Consider the following 16,091-nt stretch of genomic DNA (forward strand, 5'->3'; position numbering starts at 1 on the left):
ACTTCCATGGAGTGAGCTTTATCACCTGAGAAGAGGACCCAAGAGTGAATGATTTGGTGCTTGTTGGGTTCTTGTCTTGAGACCCTGAACCATTGCTTTTGTTGTTGCTGACCTCCTTCTCACTTAGTGTAGGAGAAAAAGATTCCAAGCAAGCTTCATCATCACTAAAGAAATCTCCTTCAAACTCAAGATCAGGTCTTACTAATGATTCTTTCTTCTCTCAACAGATGCAAGGGGTTGAGCTTCTTCTATAGTTCCAATACTCCCCACATACTTCATCTCATAGTGTTTCAACTCATCAGAATCATCAGATATAACTCCACAAAACCCAGCAAGAGGAGACTTAAGAGGATAAGATACTTCATCATCTACCTTAGCAAGCACCACTCTTTGAGTATCAAAGTCCATCCTTGCTCCTGTGGTGTTCAGAAATGGAGTTCCAAGCAAAAGAGGTAGCTCCTTTGTCTTCTTCATCTTCATAACTACAAAATCTGTTGGAACTGTGCATTCACCAATTTTCAATGGGTAGTCTTCAAGGATTCCATATGGCTTCTTTGAGGATGAATCTCCAAAGGTAATTGACATGGGGTGATGCTTAAGACTCTTGATCCCTAGTCTCTCCACCATGTCTAAAGACATTACACTGATGCTTGATCCAGAATCACACAAAGCATTGTCCACTTTCAAATTTCCAAGAGAGCATGAGATGGAAAACTTTCCTAGATTACCTAGCTTGGTAATTGATTTGGGTTTCACCCTTGTTGAACCAGTGCTAGAGACTCCATCAGATATCCTTCCTTGAACCATTCTCTGATCCTTTCTTTCAGTAATCTCAGAATCATTCTTTCTCATATAAAAAGAAGCTGCATCCCCACCATCTTTCTCAATGTCCTCATTGAGATCACAGAACAGGAACTCAAACTCATCTATGATGGCGTCCTCATCATCTTTTGTCATGAATTTTTCACTTGAGACATTGCCATGGAGAAGATCCTCAATTTCTTGGACAGCAGCATGATTCTCAGCATTTGAGAGGATGACATTGCAGTATTCTGTTTGATGTGCAACTGATGTCCCTGGTAAAGATCTTTGAGCTTGAGAACTGCAGTGGCCCTTGTTGTTCTCTAGAGTCTTGACTTTGGAAGCCAAGGTGGAAAGTTGAGTTAGAAGATCAGAATAAGTGCAATCCACCTTGTTGTTAATCTCTGCCATTTTCTTGTTGAAGTCCATGGCACCATTTGCTTGACCTTGGAGGATTTGCTGGAGCAGGTTCTGCACTTCTTGATCCTTATTCTCTGAGTTCTGTTGGAGACTTTGTTGTTGGGGAGAGAAAAAACCTTGTTGTTGAGTGTTTTGAGGATAGAAGTTCTGGTTTGGGGGATTCTTGTAGTAGGTAAAGCCCTTTTGGTAACCTTGTTGGCCACCTACAAAGTTCACCTCAGCTGTGATGTCTTCCCTTTGAAATGTGTCTTGAAACACATGATTCACATCTCTAACAAAGTTGGCTGACTGATGAGAAGCTAAGAGAAGTGTGTCTAGCTTCTCATTGAGAGAGTTGATGTCTTTCCTTGTCCTTTCCTCTTCAGCACTCTCAGTTCCTCTTGAATTCCTTTCAAAGTCTGATCCATAAAGCTCATCACTTTGAGCTACATTCTCCACTAGGGTCATGGCGTCATTGACTTCCTTGGTCATAAAATTACCATTTGAAGCTGTGTCCAAGAGGAGTCTGACCTTTGGTAAAGCACCTCTGTAGAAGGTACTTAGCAGCTGACAATCTGAGAATCCATGGTGAGGGCATTGCATGGTATACCCTCTAAATCTTTCCCAAGCCTCACAAAATGATTCATGGTTCTTCTGAATGAAACTTGAGATTTCATTTCTTAACCTTGCTGTTCTTGATGAAGAGAAGAACTTGGTTAGAAATGCTCTTTTGCATTGCTCCCATGTTGTGACTGATCCTTGAGGTAGAGACTTTTCCCACTGATGAGCTTTGTCTCCTAGAGAAAAAGGGAACAGCCTCAACTTGAAACTGTCCTCACTCACTCCATTCATCTTAGTTAGATCACAAACTCTATCAAAGTTGTCAATGTGATCTAGTGGGTCTTCTACTGCCAAGCCATGGAACCTGTTTGATTGCACCATGCTGATCAAGCCAGACTTGATCTCAAAATCGTTTTCAGGTGTTGGAGCTTGAATCCCATGTCTTTGACCTTGAGCATTGGCCTCATCACTAGCTCCCACAACTTGTCTTGGACGTGGAGGTGGTGGGTCTTGCTGATTCTGGTGGTTTCCATTACCACCATGAGCCTGTTGCCCTTGATCCATACCCAACCTCTCAATGTGCTCAGCTCTTTCTCGTTGTCTTCTTTCTTCACTTCTGGTGTTCATACACCTGAAAACAAAGACAACACTTGAAAGGTAATCAGTAAAACAAAAGAAAATGACTTGATCTCAAGAAGATCCAAAGTCCTAATGCTAGAATGAATCTCCAATTGGCAACGGCGCCAAATTGATAGTAGGAATTTTTCAATCCTTGATCAATTCCTCAACTACTCATGTCATTGTAGCACTTGAGGTATCAATCCAAATGGAGAGATTCTAGACACTAAGACTATGAGGATCTATCTTAATTCAAGTCTAATAAGCAGATGAGTTGGTAACAAGGTGATCTAAAAAGATAAAGCAAACAAGAACAAACAGTAATTAAGGATTAAACAAGCAAGATAAACTAAACAAACACTCAAATTCAAATAAAGAGAAAGCTAAACCTCTAGATGTGATCATTGATCAGGGTGCTTTAAATGTGAATTCATGATGCTAAGCAAACAATGCAACACTTGCAATTCTTTAGTCTAGACTTCCAAATCAGATTAATTCATTCTCATGACAAAAATCCCTTTGTTAATTACCAATTCAAGACTAATTCCCATTAGATGAATAAACAATCAACAAGCATAAGGTTCCAAGTCTAAAATGACCAGACAGCCTCTTTGTGCATCAAAATAAGAGCTATGAAAGATTGAATCTTATACAGAAAGACATAGCAAGCAATCACATGATCTCAAACATTTCAACTTAGAACTCTAATCTAGACTAATCCTCTCATGAAGGCATTAATCTCTACACTAATCCACTTTCAAACTAAATCATCATTTGTGAAATATGAATCAATGAGCATTAAGAAACAGTTCTAATATGTCATTCATGCATTTAACAAATCATTCCCATGATGAAAAAGACTTAAACCCTTAAGTTAGCTCATTCAGGCATTTCATCAAACACCTTGTGGGTGGAGAAATGCCTAAGTTCTAGATCAAGCTTATAATGAGAGATCTAGCATTAAGAGCAGCTAACTAAGGAAATGAAATGAGAATCTAGACCCTAAACATCACAAATCAAACATCTAAGCACCCTAATCTACACACGTAGAAGCTTAAAAGAAGACTACTCACTAATCATGATGAACACACCATTTCTTTTGCAAGGGGTGATGTTAATCATGATTAGAAGCAAAGATAAGAAGATGAGATGATAAGAAACAGACTTAGATTGATTAAATCCTTGAGATATCTCTTAACAAACTCGTTTTTTTAACAAAAGGGGAAAGAGAAACAAGAGAAAACAAAGCTTAAGTCTTGGAAAAAACCCTAAAAAGCATATAGAGTGTCTCTTGCGGACCGGGTCAGCCCAGGACAAACTGGGTCCTGACCCGGCTTTGATGGATAGTGGTGTGGTTTGCCACGGTCAGATGATGCTTGGACAGACCGTGGCAAACTGACCGTGGCTAACTGATAGTGTCAAAGTTCTTGGACAGATTCTTCATGATCAAGGTTGCCATGCCTTGATTTACACCATGTCTAGTGGCCGTGTCTCTTCTTTTCTGGGTTTGGGTGATGAACTTCTTGGATTTCCACGGTCTAGTAGCTCTTCGTCAAGCCCCGTGGCAAGTGGTCGTGTCAAAAGCCGAAGGTGTGTAAAAGTTGCCATGGTCAAGTTCTAGAACGTGGCATTCAAACCGTGTCAAAACCCGAATGCTTGTAAAGTTCCTCCCAGCCAAGTGTTTGTTAGCCACGGTCAAGTGTATACCGTGGCATGAAGATCGTGTCAATCTCCGAAGGTGTGTAAAAGTTGCCACGGTCAAGTCCCAGACCGTGGCATTCAAACCGTGTCATGTTTCACTTAGCTCGCATCATTCAGGGCTGTCTGGACCACATCGCATTCCGGAGAGTGTAACTCATAAGATACTTGTCCGAATTGAGTGATTCCGGTTGCAGAGGCGAGAGCACTCATATATCTACAACTTTGGTGAAGGAAGCTTTGGTGCTTGGGAAGTGGAAGGCTTCCTGGAGGGCTCATCTTCGAAGTGCATTTACACGATCAGAGAGAGGCGTCTAGACATGTGTCCATTCCGGAGACCGTATCTTCCTGATCATAGATCCGAATTGAATGATCTTGGACGTTCTGGAAAGAGGACTCATAATCTCTGATTCTCATCAAGGCCCCGGAAACCGAATCGGTCTGGAAGTGCACCGTCCTTCGCGTTCTTCGGAGCTCATCGGCTTGGTCCAAAACGGCAGCGAGACAGGAGTTTCTTCCGACGAGCTTAACTTTCTGTTCACGCGTCCGAATTCCATGATTCTACTTGTTCTGAAACCGTGATCTAATCTACTCCAACCTTGATGAAGCCTCCGACAGCTGAATCGGACCGGAAGGTTCCCCGGACAGGCGATCATTCAGGAGTATCGGATTGCTCCGGAATGGATGCGAGAGAGGTCTGTCTTCCGGTGACCGTATCGTTCAGCTCAGTGCTCCAAATGCCCTGATTCAACCTGTCCTGGGTTCTTGAGTCAATTATCTCCAACTTTTCTGAAGATCCTGTAAGCTGAATCGGCCGGAAAGAGCTTCCGGTGACGCGATTTCGGAAATGTATCTGCACCCCGGATTTTTGGCCGAGAAAGCTACCCGCGGGAAGGATTTTGGCCGAGAATCTTCGGCCATCAGTACATCATTTTGCCTAGAAACCCAAAATTGCTCCTTTTCACCATTTTTGATCATTTCAACTCCATTTCTTCATCTGAATCACATCCTCCACTCCAAATAAGCTCCAAAAGCACCTGTTTAACATTCTAAACCATGCAAAACTCTCTTGGACCTAATGCAATCTCCTAAGTCCTAAAACAATGCCTAAAGACCTAAAATGTATGCAAATGAGACATAATTTGGACTAGAATATGTACATTAAATGATGCAATTTATGAATATATCATCATGCACATTGAAAAAAACTTTTTTGATAACATCATGCATACAGTTATGAACGTAGCGGGAAGAACAAAAGACAATGGTAAGTCAAGATTGGACTTGCCTGATTTATGCAACAGAAGTGAGTTGCATATACTGAGAAACGGAAAAGCACCAGTTCCTGTATTTCAGTTGAGTGCAGATCAAAAGTCAGCATTGTTCAGATGGGTTTCTTCTGACGTTAAATTTCCTGATGGGTATGTTTTTTAATCTTTCTAAATCTGTTGAGAAGGGGGTAAAGTTTGCCGGGATGAAAAGCCATGACTTCCATGTGTTTATGCAACAATTATTTCCATTTGCATTTGCTGAACTCTTGCCCAAAAATGTCCATGAAGCTGTTGGAGGCATTGGTGCTTTTTTTCGGGATCTTAGTACACGAACATTATCAGTTGATGTAATATCACAACTGGCATTGAATATTCCAATCTTGTTGTGCAATTTGGAAAAGATCTTTCCACCATCATTTTTTGATGTTATGGAACATCTTCCTGTTCATCTCCCACACGAAGCAGAGCTCGGTGGACCCGTTCAGTACAGGTGGATGTATCCGTTCGAGCGTTTCATGAAGCATCTTAAGGGTAAAGCAAAAAACCTAGCTAAAGTGGAAGGCTCAATTGTGGCGGGAAGCTTGACGCAAGAGACTTCACACTTCACTTCGTACTATTTTGCACCGAAAGTATGAACACGCAAAAGAGCTACTCATCGCTATGATGATGGAGGAGTTGGCCAAACATATGCCGTTGAGGGTGTACCTGACATATTCTCGCCGATCGGACATCTTAGTGGAAAACTAAAAGAAGTTTGGTGGTCGAATGAAAAAGATTATCACAGTGCACATACGTATATCCTGCTAAATTGTGAAGAGTTGTCATCGTACGAAAGGTACTTATTTAATTAATAATATATTTATATATATATAACTATTAATAAACAATTTGTTGTTTTCTCAGCACATTCGTTGATGAGGTTAAAGAATGCATATCTGGGGTTTCTGAAACTGAAATCAATGATCGTAAAGATCAACACTATGCCTAGTGGTTAAAAGCACAAGTACGTATAAAATTTTAATTAAAAGACTACTTTGATATATATCCAAATCAAGAAATTAAAGCAATTTTTTTTCTTATTAGGTGGACCCGAATAATCCAGATGAATTAGATGGTTCCATGAGTTAATACTTGGTCCGATGGCAAAAATAACTACAGCCTGCATGTATTTCACTCGGAACTATGTTTTTCACACATACCATCACGGTGCAAAGCGGGCGACAACTAACTATGGAGTTTGTGTGAGGGGTGAAATAGATTTATGGAGTTCTGCAAGAAATAATTGAAGTAGAGTATCCTGGATTGTTAAGGCTGAAAACTGTTCTCTTCAAATGTGATTGGTTTGATCCAACTGTTGGAAGAGGGGTACGTCTAAACAAGTTTGCAGTTGTTGACGTGAACAAGTCACGACGGTACAACAGGTCTGAGCCATTTATATTAGCTTCTCAAGCAGAACATGTAACGTTTCTGCCATACCCTCGAGTTCGATCAACAGGAATCTCATGGTTAGCTGTAGTTAAAGTGGCTCCGAGGGGCAAGATTGTAGGGGTTGAGGATGTTCCACTTCAACAGGACACTTGCGTAGATCTGTCTGAACCAGATGTTGATGAAGAGATTTTCTTAATAGACCCTCGGAACAGGCAAGTTGAAGATCTTCCCGATGATACAGAAAAAGAAGGTGATGATGAGTTTGCTGAAACCGATGATGACGATTTGGCGGAAGACGACGGTGATGGTGACGAAGTAATAGAGGAAGATGAATCTGATTGAGTTTCATGCATCGTATTTAGTGAATGTTTGTTATTATATAATTTGTAACTTTGTTTGTTTGAATTTTTTAAATGGAATAAAATTCGATTTTACGACCGTTTTTAGACGATTTTTATAAACCCTAAACCCTAAGTCTAGGTTTTAAGCCCTGAATGAATAGGGTTTAAGCATTACGACGTCTTTACGACGATTAGTCGTAATATCGTCGTAATATTACGACGATTTTACGACGCGTTCACTATTTAGTCGTAAAATCGTCGTATATTGAAATCCAAGCTTTTGAATCTTTTATATCTGATTGGTTGTAAGGTATTTCACAAATGTTTTTGTTTGGTTATCTTATTTTATATGAAATGCTATCAATCTGATCAAAATCAAAAATTTGAGAAAAAACATACATATTTACAAGTTCATGCATGTTTTTGTAAATGTTAAGTAAAAGGTTATATATTAGATTACATGCAAAGTTATAAACATTTTGTTATATGTTAGGATACTATAACCTTTGCGTTGTTCTTTATGCAATAAGCCTTTTGAAAGATTTAGGGTTTGATAACTTTTTACATAAACATCGTAAAACCGTCGTAATATTACGATGGTTTTACGACTAATGTTCCTAAAACCGTTGTTAAACCGTCGTAACACTGATGAGGATCATACGTCTGATAGCACCCGGATTGGCTCCAGATCCGATGTACGAGGTTATAAATGTTGTAACGTTACGACGGTTTTACGAGGGTTTAAGGTTTAGTCGTCGTAAAACCGTCGTAACGTTCAAACGCTCCCATCATGACATGTGTCATGTCATGCAGTGGACCGACTGTTATACAACCAAATCGTCGTAAAATCGTCGTAACGTTACGACGATTTTACGACGATCACAAAATCTATATAAGGGACGCGAGTTTTCCTCCTTCGTCGCTCATTCCTCTCTTCCCCCTCTCTCTCTAGAAATCTCTCTCTCTCTCTAGAAATCTACCTCTCCCTTCTCTCCCTACTCTCCAGCCAATTAATTTGTAAGTATTTTTTTAAAAATTATTTTCGTTATATATAGTTTTGTTTAAATAAGAGATAGGCCCGAAATTTAGATAGAGTTTAGGTTCAGAATTTAGATAGACCCGGAATTTATAAATATATGATATAATTAGTAACTATATGTTATTTAATTTTGTAGATTACTTAGATATGGCTCATCGGCCAAAGAGGTTCCACTACAGACAGATGGTAGATCCAGACGGTACGGCCCCGTCCACCTCAGCGACAGGGTCAGTCATCCCGGAGTCCTCGGGAATACCACAGCCGGCTCCGCCTCCACCACCACCAGCCGAACCAGCTGCAGCCCCCGCACCAGCCGAACCAGCAGCCCCGATACAGCCTATACCGTATGCCCAATTTACGGTACAAGATCTTCTACGCCAACCGGGTCGTGAGAATATGAACAAACTCGATCCGGATCGAGCCCCGGAAACATTTTGGTATGAGTTTTTTTTAAAAAAAATTGTTTAAACAAATAATATTTATAATTAATTGAAATTAATTTAATTTTTATTAACATTTGACTAGGTTTACGACCGACAATGCGGTCGGTCGTAACGTTGCGGACATCATCAAAGGGTTTTTCGTACAACCCCATACCAGCTGGAAAAGCTGGATCAGGCAACGCTTGACACTTGGTTCAAGTGTTTTGCGGTAAGTACTTTAAAATTTTAATTTATATTATTATTTTTAATTTTTTACAATAATTACTAACTTTTTGATTTTTTTTTTCCTAGCAAAACTGGCATTGGGAAACATCCGCACACGGACGTGTGGCGAAGGCCTTCAAAGAGAAGGTCAAATTCCACCTCAACAACACCGTTTCCGACTGGAAGCGGAAGTGGGAGGTCGACGGCGACAAGGCCAAGCCGGCGCCGATGGCCGATACCGTTTGGCGGGGTCTGGTCCAGTACTGGTTGAATCTGCACAATCAGATTACTGCCGCCAAGTGTTCCAGATCCAGGTATTTTAATTTGTGTTTATATTAAATATATAATTAAATTATGTGTTTTCCTCCTTAATACATTCTAATGAATATATTTTTCAGGAACGCTACTGACGATGCGGGAAATCGGAAGAACGTCCCGCACACTTACGGCCAGATTCTTTTTGCCGGGAGACAACTTATGATGGTAAGTAAATTTAAATTTTTAATTTTTTGTTTTTAAATAATTAACTTTTATTTGTCTTATTAATATTTTCATTTTGATTTTGTAGGTCGAAGAAAACGGGGGACAACTTCCTCCGATGACGAAGGTCTTCGCCGAGACCCATAAGAAGCGGAACGGCAAATTCACGGATTCTCGGGCGGAGGAGATCTACAACGCCGCCTGTGCGGCGATCGAGGAGTGGCAGATGCAACTCACTCAGCAGGCGCGTCCAACGTCTCCCGGAGGTAGCTCGGTCCAATCGACCCCGACGCTGACGGTGGCGAAGATGGACCAGATTTTTGAAGAGGTAAATTCTTTTAATAAATTTAATTTAATTTTAATTTTATATTGTATTTTTTAACATAATTTATTTAAATATTTTCAGGTTTCCCCTAAGAAAAAGGGATGGGTTTTAGGGATCGGATCCATCCGTGATACCCCAGTCGCTACGGCAACTGGTCATGTCCGGGCACCGGATCCGCTTATCCGCCGGGAGATCGATCAGATGCGGACCCAGTATGAGACGAAGATCGACCAGCTGTCGGTCTCTTTGAGATCATGGGGGCCGACAACCCGGTGCTCATGGCGCAGTTGGATAGGCTGCGGGCTGATGGAGTTGTCGAATCGTCAGCAGGGTCATCTTATAGGAGGCAACCACCGGTGCAGACGGACGAGGAGATGTTCCGGTCTCTTGGGGTTGATCCTCCTAGAGCCGGAGATCAGCCGCCGGAAGCCTCTAACCGAAGACCCGGGGATCAGACAGCGGAAACCTCTACCCGAAGACCCGACAAAAAACATGTGGAAGGCGATGGGGAGCAGGCCGGTGACGGGATCGACCTTAGTTTAGAATTAGATCTAGATCTTTAGGGTTTTTTTTGTAATTATTAAAATTAATTTAAATTTTAAATTTAATTAAATTTTAAATTGTAAATTAATTCTTTTTTAATTTATATTTTAATTCGAATTATATTTTTTTTAATTTCAATTATATAAAACGTCGTATAATCGTCGTAATATAATTATTATTATTTTATTAAACGGTCGTATATTCGTCGTAACAATTACGACGACGTTACGACGACTAATACGACGAATATACGTCCGTGTTTTACGACGGTTTTACGACGGAATGAAAAAATACTTTACGAGTAAATTACGACAAAAATTACGTCGTATATTTTACGACGATCCTACGTCGACTTATAACGACGACTTTACGACGGTTTCAGGGGAAGACCAAATCGAGGCAATCCGATGTAAAGTCGTCGTAAACTGTACGACGCGTTTACGACAATATTTTTCCGTCCATGTTACGACGAAAATAAACCGTCGTAGATTTTACGACGATTTTACGACGATTTCTCTATTACGACGATGAGTTTAGGACGATTTTGAAATCGTCGTTAGTTTGTCGTAATAGCCCTATTTTGCTGCCATTCTGAACAAGACTAAAAAACTTCAAGGCATGGTGGTACTAAGTCATGATTGCAGTGCTATCATTAAGAAGAAGTCCATTCCAAGAAAGTTGACTGATCCAGGGAGTTTCACACTCCTTTGCGCCATTGGACCTCTGACATTTTCTGGATGTCTTTGTGATCTAGGAGCATCAGTCAGCTTGATGCCATTCTCCATAGCAAAGAAGCTGGGCTTTAGAGTCTTCAAACCTGCAAGGATCTCTCTTATCCTTGCAGACAGATCAGTTAGACTACCTGTTGGAATGTTGGAAGATCTACCTGTCAAGATAGGTGGTTTTGAGGTTCCAACTGATTTTTTTGTGCTGAAAATGGATGAGGAACCAGTTGATCCTCTTATCTTGGGCAGGCCATTCCTGGCCACTGTATGTGCTATTATTGATGTGAGAGGTGGGATCATAGAACTTCAACTTGGGTCTGAGAAGCTTAAGTTTGATGTGAAGGAGATGATGAAGAAACCCACCATTGAAGGTCAATGCTTCTATGTGGAGACAATGGATCAGTTGGCTGATGAGTTGCTTGAGGAACTGAATACTGAGGACCCTCTTCAAGCTGCTCTAACCCAAGAACAAGGAGACAATGGGCTCTTAGCAGAAGCAAGTGAAGGGTACAAGCTGTATTTGGACAATGCTAGAGATCTTGGTCCTGAAACAAGGTTTTTGGAACTGGAACAAAGTGGCTCTGAGGTTTTGGCTATCAAAGGATCAGATACCAGCCAATGCAGCTTGGACAAGGACTGGAATGAGGCTGATGCACCCCCTGTTGAGCTCAAGCCTCTACTAACAGGGCTCAGGTATGCATTCTTGGGCTTAAACTCCACATATCCAGTGATCATCAATGATAGCTTATTAGAGCATCAAGAGAGTGCATTGCTTAGTGAGATAAGAAAGTTCAGGAGAGCCATAGGATACTCTTTGGCTGATATTAGAGGGATCTCTCCTGACATTTGCACCCACAGGATACACCTAGAGGACCAATCTATGTCCTCTATTGAACATCAACGACGTCTTAACCCAAACCTTAAGGAGGTGGTTAAGAAGGAGATACTCAAGCTTCTTGAGGAAGGGATAATTTACCCAATCTCTGACTCAAGGTGGGTATCTCCTGTACACGTTGTGCCCAAGAAAGGTGGGATCACAGTGGTTAAAAACGAGAAGGATGAGCTGATAGCTACTAGGAATATAACAGGACACAGAATGTGTATAGACTATAGAAAGCTCAATGCAGCCTCTAGAAAGGATCATTTTCCTTTGCCTTTCATTGATCAGATGCTAGAGAGGCTTGCAAACCACCCCTTCTTTTGTTTTCTTGATGGGTACTTGGGTTTCTTTCAAATCCCCATAGATCCCCGAATCAAGAGAAAATAACATTTACATGCCCTTATGGCACATTTGCATACAGGCGCATGCCTTTTGGTCTCTGTAATGCCCCTGCCACATTTCAACGTTGCATGATGCATATATTCTCTGACATCATTGAAGAGAAGGTGGAGGTGTTCATGGATGATTTTAGTGTCTATGGCTCCTCCTTCTCGGATTGTCTCTCTAATTTGTCACAGGTCTTGGAGAGATGTGAGCAGCATAAATTGGTGTTGAATTGGGAGAAATGCCACTTCCTTGTGCAGGAAGGAATTGTACTTAGGCATAAGATATCTGAGAAGGACATAGAGGTTGACAGAGAAAAGGTGGAAGTGATGGTGAATCTGCAAACTCCCACTTCAGTCAAAGGGATAAGGAGTTTCCTTGGGCATGCAGGGTTTTACAGAAGATTCATCAAAGATTTCTCAAGAATAGCCAGACCCTTGACAAGGCTGTTGTGTAAAGAAGTTGATTTCATCTTTGATGATGAGTGTGAAGAGGCCTTCAAGATGATCAAGGATGCATTAGTCAGTGCACCAATTGTCCAAGCCCCAGACTGGTCCCTTCCTTTTGAGGTTATGACAGATGCATCTGATTTTGCAGTTGGAGCTGTACTTGGCCAAAAGAAGGATAGGAAGCTTCATGTCATCTACTATGCTAGTAGAACCCTTGAATCTGCCCAAGAGAAGTATGCTACCACTGAGAAGGAAATGTTGGCAATAGTCTTTGCTTTTGATAAATTCAGAAGCTACCTGGTGGGATCAAAAGTCATTGTATATACTGATCATGCAGCCCTCAGGTATCTGATGACCAAGAAAGATGCTAAGCCTAGACTATTGAGATGGGTCCTTCTACTTCAGGAGTTTGATATGGAAGTACAAGATAAAAAGGGTATAGAGAATGGAGCTGCAGACCATCTCGCTAGGTTGAGAGTAGACTCTGAAGTCCCTCTTAATGACATTCTATCCTGAGGAATCACTGATGGTGCTCCACTCTTATTTGGAGTTTGAAGAAGTGGATAGCATCCAAGAGAAGAGAATGCCCTGGTTTGCTGATATTGTGAACTTTCTTGCTTGTGGAGTGGAACCACCTGAACTAGATGCTTACCACAGGAAGAAGTTCTTCAGAGATATCCAAAGGTATCATTGGGATGAGCCTTACCTGTATGTCCTGAACAAAGATCAGCTGTATAGAAGGTGTCTTGCTGAGGAGGAGATGCAACCTGTGTTGCAAGAGTGTCATGGTTCAGCTTTTGGGGGTGACATGGGAGCATTCAAGACTGTGGCCAAGGCTCTTCAGAGTGGGTTTTGGTGGCCCTCAATGTTCAAATATGCTCAGCTAGTTGTGTCATCATGTGATGCCTGTCAGAGGCATGGGAACATTTCAAACAGGAGTGAGATGCCTCAAAACCCAATACTTGAGGTTGAGATCTTTGATTGCTGGGGAGTTGACTTTATGGGACCTTTCATTTCATCTTATGGGAATCAGTATATACTAGTGGCTGTGGACTATGTGTCTAAGTGGGTTGATGATATGCTCAAAGTTTAATCCCTAAGCTACTCTGCAAGAGCACAGATGTGCAGTTGTAGTATGTAGGGGTCGAACCACAGAGACAAGAGATCACTCAATAAACCTTATAGAGATTGAATTACGCTAAGCAGAAATATTGTAAATAAATAGCAATGCAACAGAATTAGACTAAGCAGCAATAAAAATGGTTTGTAAGATTCAGATGAATGGAGATTAGGCTTAGGGAGTTTCTCAGGAAATCAATGCATGCAGATCAATCGATTAGTCAGGGTTCAGGTTTAAGCACAGTTCTTGAACTCGAATCACAGAATTATAATTAACCAACTTCCGTTGTGAGAATTATCTAAGTCAAAATCCTAGAATTCCAAATTCCTTTGCAAACCCTAAAGATTTAAACCAGCTTTAATGCTCAAGTTCGATATGTTCACAAAGTATCTAAATCAAATTCCTTTGCGAATAGCTACTTTGCTCACCCTAGGTTCTTTCCAGTTATTCAATTACACTTCCGTGTCAATTAAGCAACCTAAGATCTAAGTTCTAGGTGGCCGATCCAGAATTAGCTTTAAGAACAACCTATGGTGAAGAACTAAATAGATTATGAACCCTAACTAACCAATCAATCTAACATCCAATGAAATCCTTTATGAGAACCCTAAACCTAACAAGCAAACTACTCAGACATGGAGATTGAAGCAATAAGCATGATTGAATAACTTGCAGTAAGCAGTAAGGGTTCGAAATCTTCTCTCTCCGGAACAGAGTTTCAGACTTGTCTCCCCAAAAACTCTCAAAAACAAAAACTCTCTCTAAGAAAATCTAAGGTTAACGTAAAAAGGGAATAAAAATCCTATATATATCTCTAAGACACGTTTTGGGCTTCCTTGAAAACGTTTGGGCCCAACTCCTTCTTCAAATAGGAAACAAAATCGCCTTTTCCTTATTTCTCTAACAAGTGTCGCGCGTCACTCTCCATGGTGTCGAGCGTCACTAAAGCACAAAATCCATACTTGACGAATTTGATCCTGATTAAGCTCCAAAGTGCTCCAAAGTCTCCAGTTAAGCTCCAAACGTACCTATGACCTGAAAAGACTCCAAAAGACTCGAAAGACACTAAAAAGACTCTATAAATAAGACATATACCATGGTTAAAAACCATAAAAACCATAAAAACCATGATATATCAACTCCCCCAGACTTAGCATTTGCTTGCCCTCAAGCAAATAGAACACCAAACAGGAGAAAGAAGTTTGAAAACACAGAGACTCAACCTTTCATTGGAACATCGCTTTGACCGTTCACCCTGCAACTTAACTACTGCTTCATCATTCCAAATCGAACCACCATGTACTTCTCCGCAGACATTCACAGCTTTCCAGACTAAATCCAAAATTTCACAACATTGTCCATAAACCCTCATCGCTGGATCTCACTGATGATTCCAATGCCCAGAACCTTCTAGATTCTTTCCCATTCTGTACTCAAACAAATCAGCCATACAAACTTTGGTACTTTTCTCTCCCCCAGACTTATTCTTTTCGCACACTCATCATCATTTTTTTATGGCATATACTCGATAAGGGTAAAGCTGCGAGTACTGATGGTGTTTGCCACCAAGTCCCCAAGTTGTCCCCTTACCTTGTATCAAAGGTATTCAGCGAATAGTGGGGTCATGGGAAACATTCCTACCCCTCACTTCCTTCCTTTGTGTGATCATTCCAACTTAGAAGTGAAATAATGGGATCATTGGAAACATTCCTAGCCCTTCACTCCTAAGCGAAAATCATCTCAATCTTTTTGCCCTTTTTCTTTCTTTCTTAGCTCGTCACAAGGGAGAGAAATCACTTCATTAAATTTCACACAGGCTTTCATTGATCAAGTACGAATGAGGAATCAAGCTCTAAGGCATTAGTCACATCAGCGAGTTAAAAGTGAAGTTCAGTACTTAGCTCAGGTTAGTGGATTCTGTTGGAAACATGGACGCCTCTAGTCAACTGGTCAGCCTTTGGATTTTTCATTAGTCGGATCTAGTCTGAATTTGCAGCAGTGGTCACTTAGGTGAAAAGTCAGCACAATAATTCCAGGAAAAGCATCATGATCTCCAACAGGTTTTGACTCAAAAACGTTTTGACACAACTGACTCTTAAGAAAAACAAACACAATGTCAGCAACTACCTCCCCCAGACTTGAATAACAGAGAAACACAGAAAGAAAAGAAACAGAGAAACACAGGAAAAACAGATAACTTACCTGGCTGCAATGATGGTGACGCGCGACACTGATGATGGTATCGTGCGACACTTGTTTTCCTCGTACCGAATTGCAGCAGACCAATCCGAATTTCTGGTTTGACTCCGGTTTCCTGATTTCCTAATTTTTTTTTTTTTTTTTTATATATAGAGAAAACAAGTGACAAGCGACACCGAAGGT

The 16,091-nt window shown here is 40.9% G+C and overlaps 1 non-coding gene across 1 annotated transcript; it reads left to right on the forward strand.

The window, feature by feature from the left end:
* Nucleotides 1–1,780: 1,780 nt before the first annotated feature.
* Nucleotides 1,781–1,887, forward strand: LOC112089421. The gene has a single exon (XR_002901059.1). It is a non-coding gene; the product is annotated as a small nucleolar RNA R71 (small nucleolar RNA).
* The last annotated feature ends 14,204 nt before the right edge of the window (nucleotides 1,888–16,091 follow it).

This window comes from Eutrema salsugineum, unplaced genomic scaffold (assembly GCF_000478725.1).
Source record: "Eutrema salsugineum unplaced genomic scaffold, Eutsalg1_0 scaffold_12, whole genome shotgun sequence".
Taxonomy (NCBI): Eukaryota; Viridiplantae; Streptophyta; class Magnoliopsida; order Brassicales; family Brassicaceae; genus Eutrema; species Eutrema salsugineum.